The sequence below is a fragment of the Nuphar pumila genome, chromosome 3 (assembly GCF_984573655.1).
Source record: "Nuphar pumila chromosome 3, dmNupPumi1.hap1.1, whole genome shotgun sequence".
NCBI lineage: Eukaryota > Viridiplantae > Streptophyta > Magnoliopsida > Nymphaeales > Nymphaeaceae > Nuphar > Nuphar pumila.
The window spans coordinates 84,370,119-84,387,411 of NC_143251.1; the positions used below are offsets into that span (position 1 = coordinate 84,370,119).

At 40.7% G+C, this 17,293-nt stretch overlaps 1 protein-coding gene across 2 annotated transcripts in view; it reads left to right on the forward strand.

Annotated features, from left to right (window-relative positions):
* Positions 1–17,293, forward strand: part of LOC149843103 (uncharacterized) — a 71,194-nt gene that overhangs the window by 13,983 nt on the left and 39,918 nt on the right. The gene's annotated exons all lie outside the window — the stretch shown is intronic.

The following is a 17,293-nucleotide window of genomic DNA, read 5'->3' on the forward strand; positions in this document are numbered from 1 at the left end:
CCAGTAGGTGCACAAATAGATAGGTAGAATAAAAATAAAGCAGGACATTCATGAGATAAACAGTTATTATATTAAAACAACCAATACAATTGTAATCTATTCTAACAAGTGTAACATGTGCAAAAAGCTATTGTTTGAAGCATTTCAAGCAGTGTAAGTCTCAATCATCTATGACTATTAAAAATGATATTTTTTAAGTTCTGATATTAACTGGCCTGTGGGTACACACAGACGCGAAACGTAGAAACAACCGAGACCGATCCGGGGGTATATTATGTCAGGTGTTTTCATTAACTCGGATGGCTGACTGAGTCCGCTCCTAAGGGGACGGTCAGTGACCAAGAGAGTAAATCCCCAAAGGCATTCGTGGCCCATGGATGCATCCAACTTCTACAGAAGTACTTGAGAGTTACCACCTAGGATAATTTATGGTCTCAATTCTCCTAACTTCGATGACTGGGGAAGCCGAGTCTTTTGCCCGTGGGGTGGTTGTTAACAACCTGTCTGATGTCTTCTTTTAAATCGTTGTAATTTTGAAAAGATTTTTAAATGAAAAACATGTGAAAACGAGACATCAAATAATAAAAACAGGTTCTCACTAGTGGATGAGACCGGGTCGAACTCAGGGAACGAGAATATTTCGTATTCAAGCACACAATTCTAAACTATTCTTTATTGCCACATTATTGAAATGTAAAATGTTCAAGAAATGTAAAATCAACTAACTATTACAACAAATGAATACCCTTCGCAGAGGGCGTAAAGTGCAATATTTACAAACCCAATTAAATGCCTAAATTCTAAAATAAAAGAAAAAAAAACTTTATTCTTCGTACTTCGTGTCACGTAATCACTTCCGCTCCACTCCTGTGCAATTCTACACAAATCAAATGAACACGAGCAGTACCAGAGATAGAAGAAATAACATGTATACTAGACAAGGAATTAGAAAATGACTGCTACAAGAATAAAAGTAAACATGAAATGACTTAAAAGAAAACAACTAAGATAATAAGGAACTAATGAAAAACAGGAATTTACACAGAATTTATTACAGAATTGAATCAAACAGGAATCTCAGAATGAACAAAAACAAACAAAACAAATTACAGAAGCAAGGCAACTAAGTATGTTGAAAAACAGGAAAGTACAAAACATGAAATTACAAGAAATGAAATAGACATAAATTCGGTATTGACAAACAGGAAAACATGAAATACAATCAATTGAAAACATGAAATGCAATCAAATGAAAACAGGAAGGCAATACTATAAAACAAACAAAAGAAATCATTAAAGAAATCAGAAAATGCAAAACTAGAAATTCAGTACAACAAAACAGGAAAACAACTAAAAAATAGAAAATCAATTAATGACAAAAAAAATTTGCAGAAAAAGAAAATAATGGAACGAATGCTTAACAACAAAAAAAACAGAAAATGACATTATGAGAAAACAGGAAAATTAAACTAAAAACAGGAACTGTAAAATTCAACAAACAGCAATTTGAATAGAAGAAAAGAAAATAGGAAAATTAAAAATTAAAACAAGAGATTAAAACCTATTTAACAAAACAGGAATTCAAAGTTAAGAAATCAAACAAGAATTTGCTGAAATGAAAACAGAAAAGAAAAAAAAACAATTAACGATAGCAACTGAAATGAAAGCAACTAAGAAAATGTAAATTGAATAAAAGAAAACAACAAAGATGAATTGCAGAACAGAAATTAAAATCGATCTAACATAGACAAACTAAAGAGAACAAAAACTATAGATGAAATGCTAATATGAGACAGTAGAATGAAGGAATACAGGGGAAAGCACATGCAGCGATAATGCATAGAACAAAAACTAAAAAAAAACAAAGAATCTGTAAAAATGAAATATGCTGAATTAAGACAAAGCAAAAACCGAAAGATGAAAAAACACAACATCGATTTTTTTCATTTTTTCTTTTCTTTAGTTTTTATTCAGAAATAACAACATAACAACATCGATTTTTTTCATTTCTTTTCATTTTCAGTTTTTCTTTTTATTTTTATTTTCGTTTTACAGACTTATCAACAACCAGAAGAAGAAGAAGAGGAAGAAGTAGAAGAAGAAGATGACAATCGAAAGAATAAGAAGAAGAAGAAGCTGAAGAAGAGGAAGAAGAAGAAGAAGAATTGGAGATCGGAGGAAGAAGAAGAACTAAAGAAGAAGTAGACTTACCGTGAAATGGAGAGAATCGGGGGAAGAAGTGGCGACCTCCACCGTGCTGTCACCGGACTGAAGCTCCACCACCACCGGCTGCCGGATATTGACAGAGAAAGAGGGAGAAAGGGAAGGTAGGTCAAGAAGGAGCACTGGCGATGGTGGATGAGAGTGAGAAGAGAGGGAAGAGAGGGAAAGAGGGGAAAGAGGGAGGCTTCAGCCGTATGGGGGAGGCGCCCCTTTTTTCTTTGTTTTGGGGTTTTTAAAAACTTTCAAACCGGCTGGAACCGGTTTGAAACAGAAAATGTTTTCAGTTTTAAAAATTCAAACCGGTTCAAGCCGGTTTACTTATTATTTTTTTCAGTTTTTTAGAAATGCAAACCGGTTCAAGCCGGTTTGTGTTATTATTTTTTTTCAGTTTTTTTTTTTTTTTTCAATTTTCAAAAATCACAAACCATGTAATGGTTTGTTTTTATTTTTTTTTTATTTTCAAAAATCTACAATAAACTATTTAAAAGTTTTTATTTGCTAAAAACTCAAAACCTCATTTGATTATTATTATTTTTTTTCTAAAAAAATATAACTATTCTAATATTTTTTTTTCTTTTCTATAAAGAAAACCCAAATGATTTAACTAACTTGCAAAATGAAACTATGTTTCTCTATTTTTTTTATTAACAACTAAAACTACTACGTAAATACAAACATTAAAATATGTACTAAAATGCAAAATAAAGCTACTTTTTCAAGCATTTTCTAATTTTCAATCATTTTAGCTCATTTACTGAAAACTAACATAAAATTGGGTTTTTGAAATATTTTTTTATAAAATCATGCATATTTTAATGTTAATAAACCCTGAATTATATGCATGATCACTGTCCATCGGAGTTTTTGTACCATCCATTCTCTCCCTTGATGAACCGTGAAGGTCGAATGGGTACGACAGAGGTTTTTTAACCGCCACCCTGTTCTACATGCTCTGGTCTGTTAGACCCACTCGAGCATCTTGCCTGTGAGGGCGAGTTGTCACCATTTATGTGATCTCAACATTATGCTAAATGCACGCTTCGAGGTTGCTACAACCTCATCATTCAACCATCGTAACACACATAAGACGTACTTGTCCAAAAAGTACGATCGTACCTTCCTAGAGGTACGACTACGATGAGAGGGTAACAATTAATGTTTTATGATTCTTTTGGTTCATACATGACATGTATTGCTCTTTGAGCAATTGGCCTGTGGAGGCCAACATTATCTCTCTATATCAATAAAGTGTTGATTGCCCACTTCAAGGTACCCCATGACCTCTCGTAAAATTTATACCGTACCTGTCTTAAGGTTCGGTTACAATAGCAATTGCAGTGAGTTTCTCTCCAGAAATGAGTCTATTCACAAAGTTTATATTAAGTATGCAATTTCAAAAGAATAAGCATGAGGAAACGCAGAACAGACAATCACAAGTTAAGTAATCCTACAGGTAAAGCATGTATGCCAATTAAACTATTTGATTCTCTCTAGAATGAGTCTACCCATAGAGTTTACATTAAGCATGCAATTTCAAAAGAATAAGCATGAGAAAACGCAAAATAGACAATTACAGGTTAAGTAATTCTACAGGTAAGCATGTATGCCAATTAAACCATTCGATTCTCTCTAGAATGAGTCTAGCCATAGAGTTTACATTAAGCATGAAATTTCAAAAGAATAAGAACGAGGAAAACACTAACTAGACGATCATAAGTTAAATACTTCTTCAAATTAGCAGGTATGTAAAATAACTATACTATCTCAGAAGTCTTAGATTTTATTTCATTCATCCAAAATCCTCGTGCGACTTTCCCCTACTTCGGGATGTCGTGCAGCTGCATGCGTCTACAGGTGTAGATGATACGAGGCTCAGGCCGCGGAGCCAGAGCGGGGTTCGATGCGAAGTCTGCAAAAGTGTGAGTATTCAACGCTACATTATTTATCAAGCGGAGAAATAGAAAGTCAGGCAGGGCATCTCCCTCGGCCTGTTGATCGAAAAAGAGAGAGGCAGCAGGGGTGTGCCCCTGTTTGCCGAAATCAGAAAAGCGACAGGGGGCGAGCCCCTGCCTGTCGACAACAGTGAGGCGGCATAGGGCGAGCCCCTGCCGGTCGAGAACCAAATAGGTGACAGGGGGCGAGCCCCTGCATGCCGAGAACCAAGGGGCAGCAGGGGGCTATCCCCTGCCTTCCCAGAAACCAAGAGGCGATAGGGGGAGAGCCCCTACCTACCCAGCAAAACAAAGGACGACAGGGGTTTCGCCCCTGCCAGCCAAGATAGGAAGGCGGCAGGGGCATTACCCCTGCGTGCCAAAACCCTAGAGGCAGCGGGGGTGAGCCCCTACCTGCCGGGAAACAGGAAGCGGCAGGGGCACTGCCCCTGCCTACCGGAGATCGAGAGGCGGCAGGGGGACTAACCCCTGCCAGAGAGAGAGAGACCAGGGCGATAGGAGCCACCAACCTCTTGCCGACCCCTTCGCAGGCCACAGAGGAGAGGGGGGGTGACAGGGGGACGACCCACCTCCTGTCGGTCGCCCGATCGCCCGCAGGGGAGAGGGGGGTGTCGTAGGGGCCATTGGTCCCCTGCCGGCACTCCGGCGAACCCCCAGAGAAAAAAGGGGACGATAGGGGCCCCGTAGGCCACCTGTCGGGCCTCCGATGGACACAGGGGAGGTGGGAGGCGCGACAGGGGTCGTGTGCCGCCCGTCGGCCTCCCGGTGAACCCTCAAGAAGAGGGTGAAGAGGGAGGGTATGGTAGGGGCCATCGGCCCCCTGTCGTGCCTTCCGGCGAGGTGACAAAGAGAGTGGCGAAGAGGGCGGTGAAAAGGGAGGTGAAGAGGGCGTACTTGGGAGGAGATCGACGACGGTGGCCGGCGTCGTCAATCGGCGTCGACGTGGGTCGCAACGGCGATCGGTGCTGGTGGCGTACGTAGGGAAGGAGGAGGGGGGGTCGTCGCGAGGGGAGCGAAGAGCTTCGAGAGGGAGGCGTGCCTCCCCTCGCCCTCCTACGTTGCTCTTAAAGGCCTCAGGGGGGGCGGGCAATGAATGGGGAAACCCCGATGGGTTTCCCTTATCCTCCCAAAAACGAAGGTGGGGGGTGCGGCGCTCGGGAAGATGATTTCTTAAAATCCTCTTCCTGAGTCAGGTTATTAAAACCCTATCGAGGATGGGCCCGGGTCGGGTCCGGACCCGACCCGGCCCGGGTCCGATACAATATATTTTTTTTTAAACCGTGGGTTTTTACATCCTACCCCTCTTAAAAGAATTTCGTCCGCGAAATATTTATTGCCTTCAAGAATCAAAATACAGGTCAGGATATTTTTTTCTGATATCGCTCTCAGGTTCCCAAGTACATTCATCAATTCCATGATGTTGCCACCGAACCTTTACAAAGGAAATGGTCTTTGATCTTGGCACTTGGTCACGACGATCTACGATCTCCATTGGTCTTTCTTCGAATGTCAAGTCCCCCCTAATGTCCACATCGTCGTAATGAATGATGTGCGATGGATCGTGAACGTACTTCCTCAACATGGATACGTGAAAACCATTATGGATCTGAGCATACTGAGGAGGTAACGCCACGCGATAAGCTGCTTCTCCAATCCGCTCCAGGATTTCGAACGGTCCAACATATCTAAGACTTAGCTTTCCCTTTTTCCCGAATCGAAATACGCTCTTCGTCGGAGACACCTTAACAAAAACCATCTCGCCAATTTCGAAGGTAAGCTCTCGTCGGCGTCTATCTACATAGCTTTTCTGCTGACTCTGAGCGGTACAGAGTCATTCCCGAATCATTTGCACTTGTTGAGTATAGTGTTGCAAGACTATAGGTGCCTCCAATCTTCGTTCGCCAACCTCGGCCCACTAAACAGGTGATCGACACGGCCTCCCATACAAAGCTTCATATGGGGCCATCCCGATGCTCGCATGATAGTTGTTCTTATACGCGAATTCCGCCAGACTGATGTGGGAATCCCACTCTCCCTTCCAGTCATCATACAAGCTCGAAGCATGTCTTCCAAGGTCTGAATCATACGTTCCGACTGCCCGTCAGTCTGAGGGTGAAACGCAGTACTAAACTTCAACTTTGTGCCCAAAGCCAACTGAAGTTGCTCCCAAAACCTTGAAGTGAATCTACGATCACGGTCGGAGATAATCGAGACCGGAACATCGTGCAGTCTCACAATATCTTTAACATAGAGATCAACGAAACTATCCAACGATTGGTTGAGACGGATAGGTAGGAAGTGAGCAGACTTGGTGAGTCTATCGACGATCACCCAAATCGCGTCATGCTTCCTCCGCGTTCTCGGTAGGCCGACTATGAAGTCCATGGTGACATCTTCCCACTTCCATAAAGGGTTCTCTATCTGCTGCACGACCCCACCGGGTCTCTGGTGCTTGATCTTGATCTGCTGACACGTTAAACACTTCGAAACATACTCAGCCACGTCTTGCTTCATACCGTTCCACCAATAACTCCGTTGTAGGTCCTTGAACATCTTCGTGCCGCCAGGGTGAATGGTGTATCTAGACTTATGGGCTTCCGTAAGAATTTTATCTCGTAAGACCGGGTCATCAGGAACCCAAAGGCGCTCCTTCAACCATATACTTTCATCCTCCTTCAGACGAAAAGGTGTATCTGCCAGTATCGCTTGAGCCTTCAACTTCTCGTAGCGTGCATCTGTTTTCTGCCCATTGATGATCCTCGCTAGTAGTTCAGGTTGAGCAACAAGGTGAGATAAACCGATTGAACCTTGAGTGATTGCGAAAGGTTCCCAAGAGGCTAGGTCTTCGACCAACCTCCAACCAGCAAATAAGGCATTAATCGAAACTTCCGGTGCTTTGCGGCTGAGGGCGTCAGCCATGACATTTGCCTTTCCTGGGTGGTAGGAGAGGGTGAAGTCGTAATCCTTGAGGAATTCGAGCCAACGTCGCTGCCTCATGTTCAATTCTTTCTGCGAAAATAGATACTTAAGGCTCTTATGATCGGTGAATGCCTCAAACTGCTCCCCATACAAGTAGTGTCGCCATATCTTCAGTGCGAACACAACCGCGGCTAACTCCAAATCATGAGTTGGGTAGTTCTTCTCGTGAATTTTAAGTTGTCGAGAGGCGTAAGCGATCACTTTCCCATTCTGCATCAGCACAACACCTAGGCCTGACCCAGAGGCATCAGTATAAATCACGAATCCGCCTTTACCAGAAGGTAAGGTCAAAATAGGAGCACTGGTAAGTCGCTCCTTCAATAACTGAAAACTTGCATCGCACTTCTCGTCCCATAAGAATCTAGCCTCTTTCTTCAGCAACTTCGTCAGGGGTAACACAATTTTTGAAAAATCCTGAATGAATCGTCTGTAATAACCAGCTAATCCCAGAAAACTCCTGATATCACGTGCGTTCTTCGGTTGTTGCCAACTGTGTACAACCTCAACCTTTGCAGGGTCCACGAACACTCCTTCCTTAGAAATAACGTGTCCCAAAAACATAACTTCTTCGAGCCAGAATTCACATTTAGAGAACTTGGTATACAAACGTTCCTTTCACAGGGTCTCCAACACGATGATTTGGTGTTCCCGATGTTGTTCTCGACTTTCTGAGTACACCAGGATGTCGTCGATGAACACGATCACGAAGGTGTCTAAGAATGGCTTGAACACCCTATTCATTAAGTCCATGAAAGCTGCAGGGGCATTGGTCAGTCCGAACGGCATGACCGTGAACTCGTAATGTCCGTATCTCGTCCGAAAGGCCGTCTTAGGAATATCATCATTCCTAATTCTGAGTTGATGGTACCTAGACCTAAGATCGATTTTCGAGAAAACTTTAGCCTTCTGTAATTGATCGAACAAGTCTTCTATACGCGGAAATGGGTACTTGTTTTTTATCGTGGCCTGGTTGAGCATTCGATAGTTGATGCACAGACGCAAGGTCCCGTCCTTCTTCTTCACGAAAAGCACAGGAGCTCCCCAAGGAGATACTCTGGGGCAAATGAATCCCTGATCCAACAACTCCTACAACTGCTTCTTCAGCTCATCAAGTTCAGCTGACGCCATTCTATAAGGTGCTTTAGAGATTGGCGTCGTACCTGGTAGCAATTCAATATTGAATTCTACCTCACAAGACGATGGAAGTCCCGACAACTCTTTAGGAAAAATGTCAGGATAATCGCGAACAACATCCAGCTCATCGATGGGAATAGGCATTGGATCCGATTGGATAACACTAACCAAAAAGGCAGTGCATCCCTTCTACAAGAAGTTCTGCGTCTTTAGCGCCGAGATCATCCGACTTGCTCGCAAAGGTCTGGGAATTCTGAATTCTACTCTCGGAGAGCCTAGAGGTGATAAAACGATCTTGCCATCACGGCAAAATATCTTGGCATGATACTTATGCAACCAATCCATGCCTAGGATGACGTCAAATTCTGTCATCTCAAGCAAGATGGCACAAGCAGGCAAGTGCCGCTCTGCCACAACTATGTCCAAATCAGGTATGTAATTGGCGCAAACCGTGTTCTTCCCAACGGGGTTATACACGTCTAACGCATTGTCAAGAGGTTTTACAGTTATATGCAATTGTTTTACGAATTTTTCTGAAACAAACGAGTGTGTGGCACCACAATCAAAGAGTGCAAAAGTTGCTTGACCAGCAACAAGAATGGTACCTTGCACGAGATCCCCTTTTGTCAATTGTTCGACCGTGGCTGCATAAACTCGACCCGACTCCCTGACACTGCTTGGTTGTGCTCGCTGTTGCTGCTGATGAGGTGGTCGAGGAGGCTGAGATACATTGCCGGTTCGCTTGAGGTCATCTGCTGCTTTCTTTCGGCAGTCACGTATGAAATGACCCATATTGCCATAGTACAGGCATCCACCAGTGTCCCGCGGACAAGATTGTCCTACGTGAGGCCTCTTGCACTTGGGGCAGTTATCTCTAGACGGCTGTCTGGGCGGTGGATGGCCCTGCTGTTGTTGGCACTTTGCTGGAGGGAACTGTTTCTTCCCTCTCTTGGTCTTCACAGGTAGTGGTGGCCGCCGGAATATGTCCTCTTTTGATCACCACCTGTCACAGGTGGCTTTTTGGCTTGCACACTCTTTGAACGCTCCCAATCTTCGTTCAGTAGGGTGGCTGCTGCTACAGCTGCAGAAAAAGTTGCGGGCATGCTGGTGAGAACCCTATGCTTGAGTCCTTCCTTCAATCCACGAATGAACTTCCCAGCCCGCTCATGATCATCCTCGAACATGTGAGGACAGTAGCGCTCCAACCGTTGAAATTTGGCGATATACTCATTCAAACTTAAGCTGCCTTGGCACAACTCTAGAATTTTCACCTTCTTCTTTTCCCTCACATGAGGAGGGAAATAGTTTCCGAGAAAAGCTCTCTGGAAGGCCTCCCAAGGAATCACCTCAGCACCTGGGAATTGCACCTCCCGGGTAGTGTCCCACCACTCGCGAGCGTCGTCCTTCAATCGAAAGGACCCGAACATCGTCTTCTTATCGTCAGGAATGGACAACACTTGGAACACCCGTTCCACCTCTTTGACCCAACTCTCCGCCAAGTCAGGGTCAACCTTGCCAGAGAAGGTAGGAGGGTCAAGCTTCAGAAATTTTTCATATGTGGCGGTTGGTGTATTCCCAACAAGAGAACCCGGATCCTGTTGGGGGCGACCCTGGTTACGAATTGCCTCTGCCAAGGAGTTGAGGGTATCCATCATGAATCCCCTCTGCTCACGCAACTCATCAGCCATGTTGTTGCTTGAGTTCCCCGTCATCCTTAAAAAGCAACCAAGGTTAAGAGTCAAAAAATACTGAAGAAGCACAAGAAGACATAAGTATGTAATGAAATGGTGGTCTTCAACAAATGTACAAATAACTCACAAACAAGTGTCTATTGGAGACACTACAAGCATGACCCTTGAAAGGGTATAAAAGGAACAACACTTGAAAAATAAATAATACTTTATTCATGAACAAAATGCTTAAGAAGCATGGTTATTTACATTGAAGGGGTTCACCCCTATATATACAAAAAAGTGGGAGAGAGGAGAGCTCATTTTGAGCTCTCCAAAAGAGACGTTGGATTCCAACGTCTCTTAATATAGCTGTTGGACTACAGTCCAACAACATTTATTATTATAGCTGTTGGACTATAGTCCAACAACATTTATTATAGCTGTTGGACTACAGTCCAACTGCTATTTGCACAGTCAAGTTCCAACAGGAACTTGACTGGATCAAATATCTAGTTTCTATTGAACTAGATGCTAAAAAAGAAAATAAAGAAAAATAGAAAAAGAAAATAATAAAAGAAAATATAATAATATTAAATAATATATATATATATATATATATATATATATATATATATATATATATATTACAGTTTACATTTTAACACTCCCCCTCAAACTTACGGTACAATGAGCGAAAGTTTGTCTAAGAGGAAGTGAAATCTGGGAGCAGCGAGAGGCTTGGTGAAGAAGTCTGCTAATTGATACTCTGATGTAACATATGGCAGATCAATGGTTCCATGTAAGTATTCCTCTCTGACATAGTGACAGTCCATCTCAATGTGTTTAGTGCGCTCATGGAATGTCCGGTTGCTTGCAATGTAGATCGCACTTTTGTTGTCACAACACATCTTTGAAGCTTGCGTTGCTTTAGCTCCCATATCCGCTAGCAATCGTCTGAGCCAAACAACCTCCATAGTGGTGGTTGCCATGGCTCTGTATTCAGCTTCGGTGGAGGAAAGAGAGACTTTCTGCTGCTTCTTGCACCTCCACGAAATTAAGGTTTTACCTAGGAACACACAAAAACCAGTAGTTGAGTGTCTATTATTGGGATCACCTCCCCAGTCAGCATCAGTATATGCAATTAAATTTAATGAAGATGAAGCAGACAAGAAGAGTCCTCGTGAAAGAGAGGATTTTAAGTATCTAATAATACGCAAAATCGCTCCCATATGCACGGAGGTGGGAGCATGCTGAAACTGACTAACTGTATGAACCGCATGAGTTATATCTGGCCTAGTAATGGAAAGATAAGAAAGAGCTCCAACAAGCTGTCTATAAGGAGTAGGATCATCAAGAAGTTCTCCATCATCAATTTTCATTTTAACATTAACAACTTCTGGAGTGTCTACTTTCTTATCATCTGTAATTCCAGACCTGGAAACGATATCAAGAGCAAATTTAGATTGAGATATCAAATACCCCCGAGGGGAATAAGCAACTTCAATGCCTAAAAAATATCTTAATAAACCTAAGTCAGTCATTTCAAAGTGAGTTTTAAGAAGAGATTTGATATTTGCAACTCCCTGTTTGTCGCCTCCGGTGATGATCATATCGTCCACATAGAGAAGAAGAATAATGATGCCTGCATCAGATTTCTTAACAAACAAAGCAATGTCAGTTAAACAAGGTTGAAAACCAATATCAAGCATAACATGACTAAATCGGTCATACCAGGCTTTTGGAGCCTGTTTAAGACCATAAAGAGCTTTTTCTAGACGAAGAGCTTTACCCTTAGGGATACTAATACCAGGTGGAGCTTCCATGTATACTTCTTCAACGAGATTCCCATTCAGGAAAGCATTTTTGACATCTAATTGAAAGATAGACCATGTTCTAATGGAGGCCAAGACTATTAAAGTTCTAACAGTGGTCATACGGGCCACAGGAGCAAATGTTTCTTCATAATCGATGTCATACTCTTGAGCATATCCTTTTGCTACTAAACGGGCCTTATATCTTTCCAGGGTCCCATCACTTTTGGTTGACTTTTTATACCCACCTACAACCTATAGGTTTCTTACCCGGAGGAATATCTTATATCGTCCAAGTATTGGCCTTTTCTAGTGCATCCAATTCTATTTTCATGGCTTCTATCCATTCTATATGATTTTTTGCTTGAGAATAGGATGATGGTTCAACATATGATTGTATTAATGTAATGGCGGCCCTATACGTGGGTGAAAAAGATTCATAAGACACAAATTTTTCTGGAGGTTTAGAGATTTTAGACGTTCTTCTAGGTGAGACTTCAGAGTATTTTTGTAATGCACATGGAAGATTTTGCTCTCTACGTCTTGAATATTGTAGACTAACATCCCTATGGATTTGCTCTTCATTATCATCATTTTCAACAACAATAGGACTTTGATCATTGTCAAGGTCACATCCAACATCACATTCATTGGATTTTGAAGTTGGATCAATTAAAAACGAGTATTCAGTGACATCCTTGGATTTTTCAAATTCAAAGAAGCTTTCTTTTTCCAAAAAAGATACATTTCTTGACACATATAATTTGTCATTTTGCAAATCGAAACACCTGTAGCCTTTTTGATTATCAGCATATCCTAAAAAGGCACATGAGATTGCACGAGGAGAGAGTTTATCATTTCTGTTGGTGAAAACAAAATATTTGCATCCAAAGACTCTTAATCTAGAATAATCTGGAGTTAAATTAACAAGCTTTTCTATTGGAGTTGTATTCTTTAATGAGGAAGATGGCATCCTATCAATGAGGTAGGTGGCAGTTAGGACCGCTTCAGCCCAAAAACTTTTTGGAACTTGATTTGCAATTAGCAATGTCCTAGTAGTTTCCATAATGTGCCGATGTTTGCGTTCGGCTAGGCCATTCTGTTGTGGAGTGTGTGGACATGATCTTTGATGTGTAATACCATGTAAATTGAGATAGTCTTTGAATTCGTTGGACATAAATTCTCCCCCTGAATCAGTGCGAAAACAAAAATATCATTTTTAAACTTATTTTTAACCATTTTATAAAATATTTGGAAGTTAGCAAAGACATCAGATTTATGTTTAAGAAAATAAATCCAAATATGTCTAGAAAAGTCATCAACAAAAATGACATAATATGTATAACCACCTTTGGAAATAACTGGTGCGGGGCCCCAAACATCTGAATGTATTAACTCAAGTGGTCGTGAGGAAACAAAAGTTCTACTAAGAAATGGTAACCTTTTCATTTTGCCAAGAATGCAGTCTTTACAAGAAAAATTTTCAGAATTACAAATTTTTTCCAAACTTGGAAAATATTGAATTTTAGACATATGAGGATGGCCAAACCTTTTGTGCCATAAATCTAATTCTAATTTCTGAATATTATAACAAAATGCATTCTTGGGTAATTCCAAAAAGTCCATGTAATAAAGTCCTCCTTCTCTATGGCCTTCCCCAATCAGCTTCCCTGACTGGCGATCTTGTACCCAACAACCATGAGAAGAGAATGAGATATTACATCCATAATCAGATATTTGCGAGACAGATAAGAGATTCAAAATAAGTTTAGGGATATATCTAACTTTTGGGATAAAAAATCTTTTGGATTTTTGAAGATTTTCAAAACATCCTATTCCTTTTACTTCGAGAGATGTGCCATCGGCTGTAAAAACCTTTGACACACTTGAGTTATTTTTAAGACATTCGGATAGACTATTAACATTTGGGGTCATACGAAAAGAAGCACCAGAATCTAAAAGCCAAAGAAAGTTACATGGACCGGAGAAAGATGCAACTGCCGCTCCAGTTGAGGCTTCGGTTGAGGAGGATACCCTTTGAGAAGAGGTTGAAGGATTTCCATCAGTTGAGCCATAGACACATGTGCATCTTAATCTTTTGACTCAGATTCAACAGATGCAACTCTTTTTTCTTCTCTTCTTTTTAACTTTGGACATTGAGGCCTATAGTGCCCCGGTTCATGACAATGATGACAAATAACTTTTCTTTTATCAAAGTCGCCGTTTTGCCTTCCAAAATGAGGCGGCTTGTAAGTACGAGTATGATTCCTCGGTCTAGATACAGCTAAAACGGAGTCATCATCAACTTTTGGAGTACTTTTTCTAAGTCTATTTTCCTCCATAGTGAGCTCTTCTATAGTATCAACAATAGAAGAATTTTTTCCACGATGTAAATGTTAAAATATATGTAATACATATATATGTATATATTTATATACATATATATTTGTATAATCTAAAATACCCGATAGGGGTATTTTAGTCATTTCACAAGTACCCGATAGGGGTACTTGTTTCTTTTCTTTCTTTTTGTATTTTTTTCTTTTTTTATTTTTTATCTTTTATTTTTTGGTTTTTTATCCACCTAATAGGGGCCCCACCATGGAGTCGATGGGGCCCCCAACGGTCACATTTGTAACCGTTGGGGGCTCCCAACGACTCCATGTGGCTCTTCTTTTAAGGCCATATGGCCACTCCTCCCCTCCTTCTTTTGTGTATAAATAGGGGTGAACCCCTCTTGTATTTTTCACTCTTGAGAGTTCTCTCTCTTTCAATAAGAGGCATTTATATTTTTATGTTGTGTTGTCTCCTTTGGGTTTGGGTATTAGCCCTTGTTGTTTGGTCATTAGTGGATGTTGTAAGTGCTTAGAGCACTCTTTACTTTTCCGCATATTTCATTACATGGTATCAGAGCCTTGTGTTTGCTCTTCTTCTTAATATAGCTAGTTGTGTAGCTATATTTGTTTTTTTGTTGGTTCTCTCTTCTTTTATCCTTTTAAGTGTGATTATTATGGAAGGAGAACAAAAGATTGATCTCTCCTTCAAGCTCAATGGATCCAACTACATGATGTGGGCCGCCGCCATGGAAAACAACCTCAAAGGGAAAAAGCTTTGGGGATACGTTATGGGCACCATTCCGGAACCACAACTCCAACTAACTAAGATGGAAGGCGATCAAGAAAAAGCTCTTGAAGGAGATGCCCGCATGAAGGCCATTGAAGATCACCAATCTAAAATAGAAGATTGGGAAAGTAAGCATGCCAAGATTCTTGCTTGGTTCATGAACAATGTGGAGCTTAAGATTTGCGCCAACATTGCCAAATTTCGGATGGCAAATGAAGCATGGTTCTTCATGAAAGGTATGTTTACCCAAAAAGACCTTGCTCGTCAATTCTTTCTCCAAGAAAAAATTCGGACTATCAAACAAGGAGAAATGAGTGTTAGGGACTACTTTAGCACTCTTGGCCCTCTATGGGATGAGTTATCCTTGCTAGAACCCAAATGGGTTTCTAGTATAGATGTGGAATTAAGGAGAGAACAAATGGAAAAAGAACACTTTTTCCAATTTTTACATGGGCTTAGGCCCGAGTATGAACAAGTTAGATCCTCCCTCCTACATAGATCAAAGCCTCTTCCTTTGGAAGATGCCATTGCCGAAATATGCCAAGAAGAAACCCGTCTTGGCATGATTAAAGGAGGAAATGATGTCTTGGCCGTATCTAAACCCGGCAACCATATGAAAACCTACAAACCTCCTCATTTTGGAAGGCAAAATAACTATAATGGCAACTATAGAAAAGCCATTTGCCATCATTGTCAAGAACCGGGTCATATAAGACCTAATTGCCCTAAGTTGAATGAAGCACCAAAAAATAAAGTTGCTTCCGTTGAAGAAGCCACTCAAAAGAAAGAGGAAGCAATCAAAGGAACAAACTCTTTTTCTCTTGCTCAACTATCGGAGGCACTACAAACTCTACTCAAGATTCCATCAACTTCGGGTGCCGCCGTAGCTTCTTCCTCTCCTCCAGGTATGTCGTCTTGGATCCTTGACTCTGGAGCTTCCTTTCATATGACCCCCCTTGAAAATGAGCTTTCCGATTTATGTAATAATTATAAAAACTCCTATGTTTCAACTGCCGATGGTACATCTTTACAAGTAAAAAGTTTTGGAACTTTAAACTTTTCAAAAGACTTCTTTGTGCCAAACGTGAGAGTTGTACCTCAACTTAATTTAAATCTCCTCTCTGTTGCTCAAATATGCGATCATGGATGTAAAATCTCCTTCTTAACTAAGGATTGCTCTATACAGGATCTCCGGTCCGGGAAGCTGATTGGGCAAGGCCATAGAAGGGGAAATCTCTATTACATGAGCAACTTGAAACTCCCCATTAACTCTTTTTGTAACCATGTCCAAGATAAAAATATTGATATTTGGCATCAAAGACTTGGACATCCAAGTTTCTCAAAAATGTACTCCTTTCCATTTGGAAAGAAATTTTGTAATGAGAAACATTTTGTTTGCAAGAATTGTATTTTTGGCAAAATGAAATCTACTCCTTTTCCAAACCAAACTTTTGTGTCCAAAAGACCTTTTGAGTTAGTCCATTCGGATGTTTGGGGTCCTTCCCCCGTCATGTCTAAAGGAGGGTACTCCTATTATGTCACTTTTATCGATGACTACACTAGGTATGTATGGATTTACTTTCTTAATTTAAAATCCGAAGTCTTTGAGTTCTTCAAAAAATTTCATATGATAGTTAAAAATCAATTTTCAAGTAATATCTCTACTCTTAGATCCGATTCGGGTGGAGAATATTTATCAAATGAATTTCAAAACTATTTAGAAGTAAATGGAATTTGTCATCAAAGATCGTGTCCTAGGACTCCCCAACAAAACGGCTTGGCCGAAAGAAAGCATAGACATATCATGGAAACCACTAGGACACTTCTTATTTCCAAAGAAATTCCAAAGAATTTTTGGGCCGAAGCGGCTTTAACCTCAACTTACTTAATAAATAGAATGATATCTTCATCCTTACAGAATACATCTCCATACGAAAAACTATTTGAAAGAACACCAGACTTCAATAGATTAAGAGTCTTTGGATGCAAATGTTTTGTCCTTACTCATAAACGGGACAAATTATCTCCTAAAGCTATTGAATGCGTTTTCTTGGGTTATGGAGAAAATCAAAAGGGTTTTAGATGTTTTGACTTGAAAAATAACAAACTCTATGTATCCAAAGATGTAACATTTTTAGAAAATGAGAATGGTTTTGTGAAAACTAAAGACATTGACGAAAGTGAATATACCTTTTTATTTGATCTTCTATCTCAAGAAGATGAGACTCCTCAAGAAGAGGAAATCTCTAATGAGTCTTTGAATGACCTAGAGGAAATTCCTCTTGATAATGCTATAGATGAGAATAATATACCAATCCAAACATATGTTAGGCGTGGTCAACAAACTCAAATAAGTGCCTTAGAAAAATACTCTCAAGGATCCAACATTGAAGAAACA